Below are 11,323 nucleotides of genomic sequence, written 5' to 3'. Positions count from 1 at the left end.
CACCAGTCAGAATGGCTGTCATCAAAAAGTCTACAAGCAGTAAATGCTGGAGAGGGTGTGGAGAAAAGGGAACACTGTTGCACTGTTGATGGGAATGTAAACTGATACAGCCACTATGGAAAACGGTATGCAGAGTCCTTTAAAAACTAGGAATAAAACCACCATATGACCCAGCAATCCCACTCCAAAGCATATACCCTGAGGGAACCAAAATAGAAACAGACACAAGTATCCCATTGTTCATTGCAGCACTATTTACAGTAGCTAGAGCATGGAAGCAACCTAGATGTCCATCAACAGACAGATGGATACAGTTGTACATATACACAATAGAATATTACTCAGCCATAAAAAGGAACACATTTGAGTCAGTTCTGATGAGGTGGATGAACCTAGAACCTATTGTACAGAGTGAAGTGAGTCAGAAAGAGAAAGATAAATATCGTATTCTAACACACATATATGGAATCTAGAAGAATGGTACTGAAGAACTTATTTATGGGGCAGCAGTGGAGAAATAGGCAAAGAGAATAGACTCATGGACTTGGGGAGAGGGGAGGAGAGGGTGAGATGTATGGAAAGAGTGACATGGAAACTTACATTACCATATGTAAAATAGATAGCCAACGGGAATTTGCTGTATGGCTCAGGAAACTCAAACAGGGGCTCTGTATCAACCTAGAGGGGTGGGGTGGGGAGGGAGATGGAACAGAGGTTCTAAAGGGAGGGGATATATGTATGCCTATGACTGATTCATGTTGAAGTTTGACAGAAAACAGCAAAATTCTATAAAGCAATTATCCTTCAATAAAAAAATAAATGAAAAAAAAAAGAATTAGAGCAGAAATAAATAAAATTGAAAAGTGGAAATCAGTAGAGAAAATTGGCAAAAATAAAAGTGATTCTTTGAAAAGACAAATTGATAAACTCCTTGCCAGACTATGAAAAAAAGAGAGAGGATGGAAATTAATAATATCAGAATGAAAGAGGAGAAGAAAAGCATGAAAGAGGGTATATCACTCTAGTTCCTATGAACATTAGAAGGATAATAAAGAAGTATTATGAACAACTCTATGACCACAAATTTAATCACCTCTGTGAGCAGAACATATTAATAATGTTGAAGGAGAGAAAAGTTGGAGGACTGACAAAACTTGACTGCATAACTTCCTATAGAGTGACAGTAATCAAGACAGTGTAGTATTGGCAAAAGAATAGACAAATAGGTGGGTGGAACATGATGGAGAATCCAGAAATAGACCCCTATAAATATAGTCATTGATCTTTAACAAAAGAGCAAAGGCAATACAATGAAATACAATCTCTTCAACAAATAATGCTGGGACAACTGGGCATGCACATGGGAAAAAAAAAAAATCTAGAACATACAAAAACTACCTCAAAATGGATAATAGACCTACATATAAACACACTATAAAATCCTAAAACATAACAAGAGAAAACCTGGGTAACTTTGGGTGTGGTAATGACTTTTTACATACAGTACCAAAAGCACCATTTATGAAAGAATTAAAGAATAAGTTGGACTTCATGTAAAAGTAAAAACTTCTGTACTATTATAAACAATGTCAAGTGAATACAAAAACAGTCCACAGACTGGGAGAAAATATTTGCCAAAGACATATCTGATAAAAGACTATTACCCAAAATATACAAAGAACTCTTAAAACTTAAGAAAAAGAAAACAAAACCCACAATTAGAAAATGTGCCAAAGACCTTAACAATTAACCTCACCACTGCCATACACATGGCAAACAAGCATATGAGAAGATGCTCCACCTTATAAGTCATCAGGGAAATGCAAATTAAAACAATGATGCCTGGAAAAGGAAATGGGAACCTACTCCAGTATCCTTGCCTGCAGAATTCCATGGACAGAGGAGCCTAACTGCTACAGTTCATGGGGTCCCAAAAAGTCAGACATGACTTAGTGACTAAACAACGACATATAATAAGATGAGGTTTTCATCATTGGGGAAATGATGTTTTAACAATCAGTTATCTTCTCTCAAAAAAAAAAAAAAAAAAGCATACCTAGACGTTACAAAGAAATATGAGACAATGGTATTTAGCAGCTCTAATTATGAAATATATGAGAGGCAAACACAGAAAGGAGAAAGGCTTTACTGAGTAGGACATGGAGCCCTGGAAGACATGAAGACAGTAAGCCAGCACATACAAAGATTTAAATCACCTATGGCATGGCAGAAGGTGCCAAAAAGATGTAATAGGCAACTGGCAGAAAATCACTATGCCTATGAATAAATATGTCATTTAAGAACAGAATGCTATGACACATACAAAGCAGTTGGGGGAATAGGTAGTGCATACCAACAGGTGTGTCATGCTGAAAGAACTCGAATAAGGAAAACATATTAAGTTCTTAACCCCATTAGCCAGAAAATTTACAAATTTATAACACATCTTGACTCTCAGATGGATTAAAATCTAACCTGGTTAATATGCCATACCTGTGGAAAACAGGAGGCTGTTGATCATTACATGTATAGATGCGTCTCCTCTGGTTTGAGGTGACAATGTGGCATGACCTGTCCACTCTATAAACGTGTGTTCCAATTCTAGATCTAGGAGTTTCATCCCACTTGAATCAATATATAAGGATAAATAATGTTTACTGCAAAGTTGTTTTAATTATGACACAAATTGATGAAATTGTGATTATTCAATACAGTATTGTCCAGTTAGCAGAAAGATGAAATCTATGTATGCGCCTATGGAGTATTGTCCATACACAATATATTAAGTGAAATATGTGATTTGCAGAAGAAAAAAACAAACAGTGAAATGCCACTACACAGCTATGAGAATGGGTAAAATCTGAAACATTGACAGCCCAGAATGCTAGAGAGGATTGGCCAGCATGAACTCACAATCATTGCTGCTGGGAATACAAAATGGTACAACCACTTTGGAAGCCAGTTTGATGGGCTCTTACAAAACTAAATATATCCTTGTCATTTGTTGGTTTTGTTTAGTCGCCCAGTTGTGTCCGACTCTTTGCGACCCAATGGACTGCGGTACGCCAGGCTTCCTTGTCCTTCATGGTCTCCCAGAGCTTGCTCAAACTCATGTCTACTGAGTCGGTGATGCCATCCAACCATCTCATCCTGTCGTCCCCTTCTCCAGCATTCAATCTTTCCCAGCATCAGGGTCTTTTTCAATGAGTCAGCTCTAGCAATTGTCCTTGGTATTTACCCAAAGGGGTTGAAAAGTTATACACATAAAAACCTGTAACTGGATGCTTGTGGCAGCTCTATTCATAATTTCCAAAGTTCGGAAGCAACCAAGATATCTTTCAGTATGTGACAGATAAATAAACTGTGGCATATATAGACACTGGAATATTATTTAGCAGCAAAAAGAAATGAGCTATCAAGCCAAGAAAACTAACTTAAATGCAAATTACTAAGTGAAGAAGCCAATCTAAAAAGGCTATACACTGTGCGATTCCAACTACATGACATTTTCGAAGAGATCTCTAGTCTTCAGAATGTTCAAACTACCGCATAATTGTACTCACGTCACACGCTAGCAAAATAATGCTCAAAATTCTCCAAGCCAGGCTTCAACAGTACGTGAACCATGAATTTCAAGATGTTCAAGCTGGATTTAGAAAAGGCAGAGGAACCCAAGATCAAATTGCCAACATCTGTTGGATCATTGAAAAAGCAAGAGAGTTCCAGAAAAACATCTACTTCTACTTTATTGACTACGCCAAAGCCTTTGACTGTGTGGATCACAACAAACTGTGGAAAATTCTTCAAGAGATGGGAATACCAGACCACCTGACCTGCCTCCTGAGAAATCTGTATGCAGGTCAAGAAGCAACAATTAGAACTAGACATGGAACAACAGACTGGTTCCAAATTGGGAAAGGAGATTTGCATATTGTCAAGGCTGTATATTGTCACCTTGCTTATTTAACTTATATGCAGAGTGCATCATGCAAAATGCCAGGCTGGAAGAAGCACAAGCTGGAATCAGGGTTGCTGGGAGAAATATCAATAACCTCAGATATGCAGATGACACCACCCTTATGGCAGAAAGCGAAGGAGAACTAAAGAGCCTCTTGATGAAAGTGAAAGAGGAGAGTGAAAAAGTTGGCTTAAAACTCAGCATTCAGAAAACCAAGATCATGGTATCCAGTCCCATCACTTCATGGCAAATAGATGCGGAAACAATGAAAACAGTAAGAGACTTTATTTGGGGGGCTGGGGCTCCAAAATCACAGCAGATGGTGACTGCAGCCATGAAATTAAAAGACGCTTGCTCCTTGGAAGAAAAGCTATGATCAACGTAGACAGCATATTAAAAAGCAGACACTACTTTGCCAACAAAGGTTCATCTATTCAAAGATACGGTTTTTCCAGTAGTCATGTGCAGATGTGAGAGTTGGACTATAAAGAAAGCTGAGCACTGAAGAACTGATGCTTTTGAACTGTGGTGTTGGAGAAGACTCTTGAGAGTCCCTTGGACTGCAAGGAGATCCAATCAGTCTATCCTAAAGGAAATCAGTCCTGAATATTCATTGGAAGGACTGATGCTGAAGCTGAAGCTGCAATACTTTGGCTACCTGATGCAGAGAACTGACTCGCTAGAAAAAACCCTGATGCTGGGCAAGATTGAAGGCAGGAGGAGCAGGGTCGACAGAGAATGAGATGGTTGGATGGCATCACTGACTCGATGGACATGAGTTTGAGTAAGCTCCGTGAGCTGGTGATGGACAGGGAAGACTGGCGTGCTGCAGTCAATGGGGTTGCAAAGAGCCAGACACAACTGAGAGACTGAATTGAACTGATAGGACATTCTGGAACGGGCAAAACTATGGAGACAGCAAAAAAGAAGAGTAGTTGCCAGGAGTTGGGGTAAGGGTGATGGAGGAGGGATGAAGAGACAGAACACAGACTATTTTTAAAATAGTGAAAATACTTTGTACAATATTGCAATGATGTATACATTCGTCCAAACCCATAAATGTACAGCAATGTCAACCATAATGTAAACTAGGACTTGGGTGACAATGACATGATAGTGTGTGTTCATCAGCTGTGATAAATGTCCTACTCTGGTGGCAGATGTTGATAATGGGGGAGGCTATGTATATGTCGGGGGAGGGAATATGTGGGAAATCTTTACCTTTCTCTCAGTTTTTCTGTGAACCTAAAATTGCTCTAAAAAGATTTTTTTAAGGACACTATTTGATTTCACAGTACTTATATTTTCCAATAAAATAACAGAAAATATCTATGAGGACCTAGTAACTCTATTATGTTTTCATTATAATCAATGTCCTTGGGTTTCTTTACTTTAAAAATAATCTATAGTAACACTTTTTTTCCTACCGAAAAGTTCTAGGATTTTAATGTGTATACAGATACATGAAAACCCCACCAAAATCAGAACACAAAACAGACCATCCCTAAAAGCTCCCTCATACCATCCGTTGATAGTCATGCCCTCACCTCACCTCAAACCCCTGGCAAACACTAATTTGTTTTCTACCCGTATAACCTGATCTTTTTTCAAGAATTTTTTCAAGAAACTTTTCAAGAATTTTTTCCAAATTAATGAAAAGTGAAAGTGTTAGTAGCTCAGTCGTGTCTGACTCTTTGCAACCCCATGGACTGTAGCCTGCCAGGCTCCTCTGTCCATGGGGATTCTCCAGGAAACAACACTGGAGTGGGTAGCCATTCCCTTCTCCAGGGGATCTTCCAAGGAATCTTCCTAGGGATTGAACCCAGGTCTCCTGCATTGCAAGAAGCTAAATTAATGGAATTATACAATATGTAACTTTTGAAATTGGGTTTTCTCACTCAGCACAGTGTATTTAAGATTGATCCAAGTTGTGGGTACCAATAGTTTGTTCCTTTTTATCGTTGTGTATTATTCTATGGTATGGATCAATTCACCCCTTGAAAAGCTTTGGAGTGGGGTCCAAATTTTGACTATCACAAGTAACAATGCTGTGAACATTCATGTATATGTTTTTGTGTAAACCAAGTTTTTATTTCTTTAGGCTATGTACCTAGGAGTGGAATTGCTGGGGGTCAAATATGTATTTGTAACTTCATAAGCAATTACCAAACCATTTTCCATTCCCATCAGAAATGTATGAGAGTTTCAGTTGCTTCAAATACTTGTCAGCACTAGGCATTGACAGAACTTTTTCATTTTAATTGTTCAAAAAAGTATGTAAATAATTGTATCTATTCGTGTTTTTAATTTGCATTTCTCTAGTGTTTTATGATACTGTCTTTTCACATTTTTATTTACCATCCTTATACCCTCTTTGTGAAATGTCTATTCAAGTCCTTTACTTTTTTTTAAGTTGTGTTGTTCTCTTATCATTGAATTTGAGAGTGCTTTACATATTCTGGATACAAGTCATTTGTTGGGTGTGTAGTTTTCAAATATATCCCCCTAGTCCATATCTTGTCTCTTCATTCTCATGACAGTATCTTTGGAAGGACAAAAGGTTTTAAATTTATGAAGTCTAATTTATCAATTTTTTTACATAGATCATCTATTTGGTGCCATTCCTAAGAACTCTTGGCCTAACCCCAGATCACAAGGATTTAGCTTATGCTTTTCATTTAGACCTATGATCCATTTTGAGTTAATCTTTATGTAAGGTATGAACTTTATATCAAGGTTTATTTCTTTTCCTGTCGATGACCAACCGGTCCAACACACGTTAGTGGAAATATCTTCCCTCCACTGAACTGTGTTTACATTTTTATCAAAGATCAAATGGCTATGTTTGTGTGAGTCAGTTTCTGGACTTTCTATTTTGTTCTATTGATCTCTATGTCTTGATCTTCTGTTTGGGTTTCCTTTAACTAAAAACAGACAAATTTGTCACGTGTCATGAGCAAAGAGGGTGGGAGGAAAAGCAGTTCCCTGTGTACCCAAGAACTGTGAATAATTAATTTCTCCCGTCGTCTATTTCCTGCCACTTCCTCACTTAGGTATCACAGAAACTGAGGTCAACCAGCTAGTCTCATGGGATAGCAAACTGATGAAACCAAATGTCTTCTTCCTGAAAGGTTTTCTTCACTCCCAGTGTTTTTCGGTCATGTCAACTGAAAAATAGGCCAGCGTCGTATGACTTTGAGCAGAGGCAATAGAGTAGTACTTAAGTACTATTACTTTCCCTGACTTAAGGGAAAGTTTCAGGTGAAAATATAACTCTGTTTACCAGGTAGAGAAATATGAACATGGAAATACCTTACTATTTAATTTGAAAATAAAATATCATCCAAGTCATAGTGAGAGTTTTATTATGTCGACAGCTGATCTCTGTTCAAAATAAGTTTCTGGATTGCCTTTCAACACTGGGCCTTTTGAATGAGAAAGATTCAGAACGACATCCATAGGCCTAGACAGTTTCCTTTTCTTTCCTCTAGCCCAATCTGGGATCACTGAGTATATACTATTTTGTAACAGGTCATCATTGCTGTTTTATGCATCTCAAAGTTATTTTATTTATTAGAATGGTCACTTTAGCATTTAATGCAACAAAATATTCACCACTAGGTATTAAGGATCAGTTATGTCTTAGGTACCAGGCTACCCATATGACACAGAACAGACAGAGTCCCTGCCTTGCTGTTCATTATTGCGAGCTTCCTAACAGCTTAAACAATTATCTCTATTTGGTCCTCTGAACTGTCATGTTTGAGTCACCCAAGGATTAAAAGAACTCTTTGAAAGAATAAGTCAGAATTTGTAACCTTGGTGAACTTTAACAAATTTGTATATTTAAGATTGATTTGGATCAAGCCAACCCTTTCACTTTTGGGTATGAAAATTCTGGCCACTAAGGCTAAATCTGTAAGCAAACAGCTTTGCTGGTGAACCAGGTGACATGATCCTCCCAGGGCTTCTCATATCGATGGTTTAGAGTTTGAATACCTTGTTAAACTGCCTGTAAAGGATGACTTCTTGGTCCTCACACCCGAAATTGAGCCAACACTGGTCTACATGTTCATTCTTGCATTTGATGTGAGTCATGGGAAACGAGGATATTTGTTTCCTGAAGAAGGAGGAGAATATGAGTCTGCAGTGAATCCCTCTCAGTGACACAGCACAATGCCTCAGGTAGTCTGTTGTTCAATAAATATTTGCTGATCCCATATCCAATTAGCCAGAGATCTCTATCAACGAAAAAAAGCTTGCCTTTGCCAACCTCTCAGTGTCTGTGTTTGGGGATCTGCCCTGTATTTCAGAACCTTTGCCCGTAAGGAACCATATCACAAAGCAGGGAACTGGCTGTGTTTATATAACGCCCTATTTCCTGGGTACAGCATCCAGTCTAATAAGTCACCCTGTACGTGTTCCTTCTTCTTCCTTGCCGGCGTCCAGCCCCGGTGGATCCAGGGAATTCGAAGCGGGGACGGCGTCGGCGAGGATCAGGAAACAACTGCTTAATTAAATGTTAATTAAGGATATAAAGAGTAATAGAATAAGGATAGCTCAGTAGGAAAATTCAGTGAAGAAAAGAAGCTGAAATAAGGAGAGCTCAGTGAGGAAATTCAGTGGAGAAAAGAGGCTGAATAATTCAGCCAGAAGGTGAGAGAAAGAACGACATGGGGAGACCAAGTTTCGGTGAACAAGGCCCGCACTTTATTTTCCAAAGTAGTTTTTATACCTTAAGTTATGCATAGAGGATAATGGGGGAAGGGGTAGAGTCATGCAGCAAGCCAGGCTTTCTTCCTGCAAACTTATCATATGCAAAAGCTTAGGTGATTTGCATCATCTTCTGGCCCGGAGGCCTGTTAATATTTTAAGACCCTTTCTTCAGAAAACTTATTTTTCTCTAAAGGTGATTGGTCAGGAGCCACCCTCCAAAAGCATTAGATAAAGTTGCATTCCTACAGAGCAAAGGTGTGGTGGGCTATAACAAGAAAAAGAATTAACTCAAGGGTCCCAGGTTACAAACATTAAAGCTACTACTTACACCAATTATATTAATCAATACACTGCCAGGGACACAGCAGGTAAGGGATATGGAAACTTAGCAGCAAACATTGGCCCGACAAGTGAAAATGCCTTCACCAATACAATTTCTAATCAATCTTTTAACTACTCAAAGGAATCTGTGTTTAGACAGTTTAGAACATCTCCTGCCTCTCACAGTTGGGAGGCTCTGAACAATCACATGTGGCCGGAAAAACCTATTCAGGCAGGCTAGAGGATTTCCAAAGGAGTTTGTAGGTTGAAACACTGTCACACGCAGGAATTATTAACTGGAGCTGTAAGCTAACTCTTTTTCAGAGAGAGGTAGTGGGGGACAGCCCCCTGTAAAGTCTGAGGTGTAGGTGAAAGCACAAAGCAGAAAGTAGGCAGACTCTGGTTTTGGGGGTAGATGCTCGAGAATTTCCAGGGAGATTCCTGAAGCTTGATCCCGCCTTTGCGTATGCCAAGCCTCCTTCCTCATGACCTTTGCCACGGGAGGAGTTCCTCACGCTGGCTCCTGGCAGTGATAGAATTCAAGTTGAGCTATTCCAGATCCTGAAAGATTATGCTGTGAAAGTGCTGCACTCAATATGCAATATGCACTCAATATGCAATACGCCGGCTCCCGGCACTTCCTAGCTTCTCACTTGGCCCTGTTCATTGCTTTCACTGCTCACTCCAGGCCAGTGTCACTGGACCCTAGCATGAGAGAAGAATGCTACTTTCAGCTGTCTGATCAGCTGTAGGACTGAGCAATCGCAGTAGGTAGGACCACCTCAAGCACAAAAGAATGAAAGTTTGTGCATCTGATGACGGGCATCTGGAGGAACCTTAGACTAGAAGGAAAGGCCCCACCAGAGGAAAGGGACGCCCATGTTAATGCTTACAGTGAAGCAGCAGAAAGGAAAAGAGCAAAAACACCCGGGAAAAGCAGGACAACCTTGGTGAAGTTGAAAATGAATTGGAAAGAGAACTCAGAATCGCAAGCAGCTCAGAGGGAGAGGCTCTTGTTCCTCCTATGAAAAACCGATAGTTTGGAACAACTAGCCAGCAGTAAGAGAAGGCAAAGGAAGAAGATTCAGAAATATTTGGGAGCATTTGCTATCAAAAGCAGGAGATTTAAAATTACAAATAGAAGAAAATGAAAAATCGAGGGAGTATTGAGGAGTGCTGGCTTTACCAGAAGTATTAATATTAATATATCGGTGTACAGGTTCCCGCTCAGGGCTTCCCAGGTGGCCCTATGGTAAAGAACCTGCCTGCCAATACAGGAGACTAAGAGACAACTGTTCCATCCCTGGGTTGGGAAGATCCCCTGGAGGAGGGCATGGCAATCCACTCCAGTATTCATGCCTGGAGAATCCCATGGACAGAGGAATCTGGTGGGCTACAGTCCATGGGGTCTCAAAGAGTTGGACCCTACTGAATTGACTTAGCACGCACGCACGCACACACAGATTCCCAGAGGTGAGCTGTAGAAGCTGGACAGAACACTGGGATTAGTGAGGTGGGTGGAGCACCTGGCGAGCAGCCTGAGCTCTGATGTGGCTTTCAGATGATGCCAAGTTCAGGAAATATATGCAAATGCTGTGGTTACAGAACATAGAGTGGCCCAGGCGTCCAGCATGGCTGCTGAGCACTTAGAGACAGCGCTCAGAGGTGGGTTTGGGCAGACACTCGCCTTTGGAACATTGCTCCGAATAGAGCTGAGCTCCCCGAAGCACTGTATTTTCTTTAGATCATCCAATAGCTGACTCTGGTGTTTACCAAGTTCAGAGAGCAAGCCATTTTTTTTTTTTTTTTCTGTAATAAAACTAGCCTCAGCCAGCCAGGTTGGGAATTTGCTGCCTGAGCTGTTTTCCAACACGGATTTGCTGGCAAAACCAGATGTGAGTGTTTCCTCAACTCCTGAGGGGCCTGTTTGCACTGACTTTATTTTTACTGCTAGCTTTCTGGGGGGAAGGCCAGCAGGTGAGCAGGAGGATTCTTGTCCTGCCGTTCCTGGGTATGCTTGTGCGTGTGTGTGTCTCTGTGCTTGTGCGTGTGTGTGTCCACACCTGTGTGTGTGTGTTTCCACGTGCGAATTGTTGTGTCCTGATCACTTGTCTTAGACATAATAATGGTGCCGCTGGTTGTTTGGCAGTTTCCTATTTGTTTATTGTAAGGAAGGTAGATTCATTTGCAGGATTTTCTGGGTGGGAGAGCAAGGAAACTATTTACTGTCAACAGGATTAGAACAAGGAGATATAAGATACCGAGCTCACAGAGGCATCTAGTGTCAGGATAAGAGCATAAACAGGTGGGAAGAAGCCACCTACAGGC

The sequence above is a fragment of the Bos javanicus genome, chromosome 3, assembly GCF_032452875.1.
Source record: "Bos javanicus breed banteng chromosome 3, ARS-OSU_banteng_1.0, whole genome shotgun sequence".
Lineage (NCBI taxonomy): Eukaryota > Metazoa > Chordata > Mammalia > Artiodactyla > Bovidae > Bos > Bos javanicus.
This window is presented reverse-complemented; position numbering follows the sequence as displayed.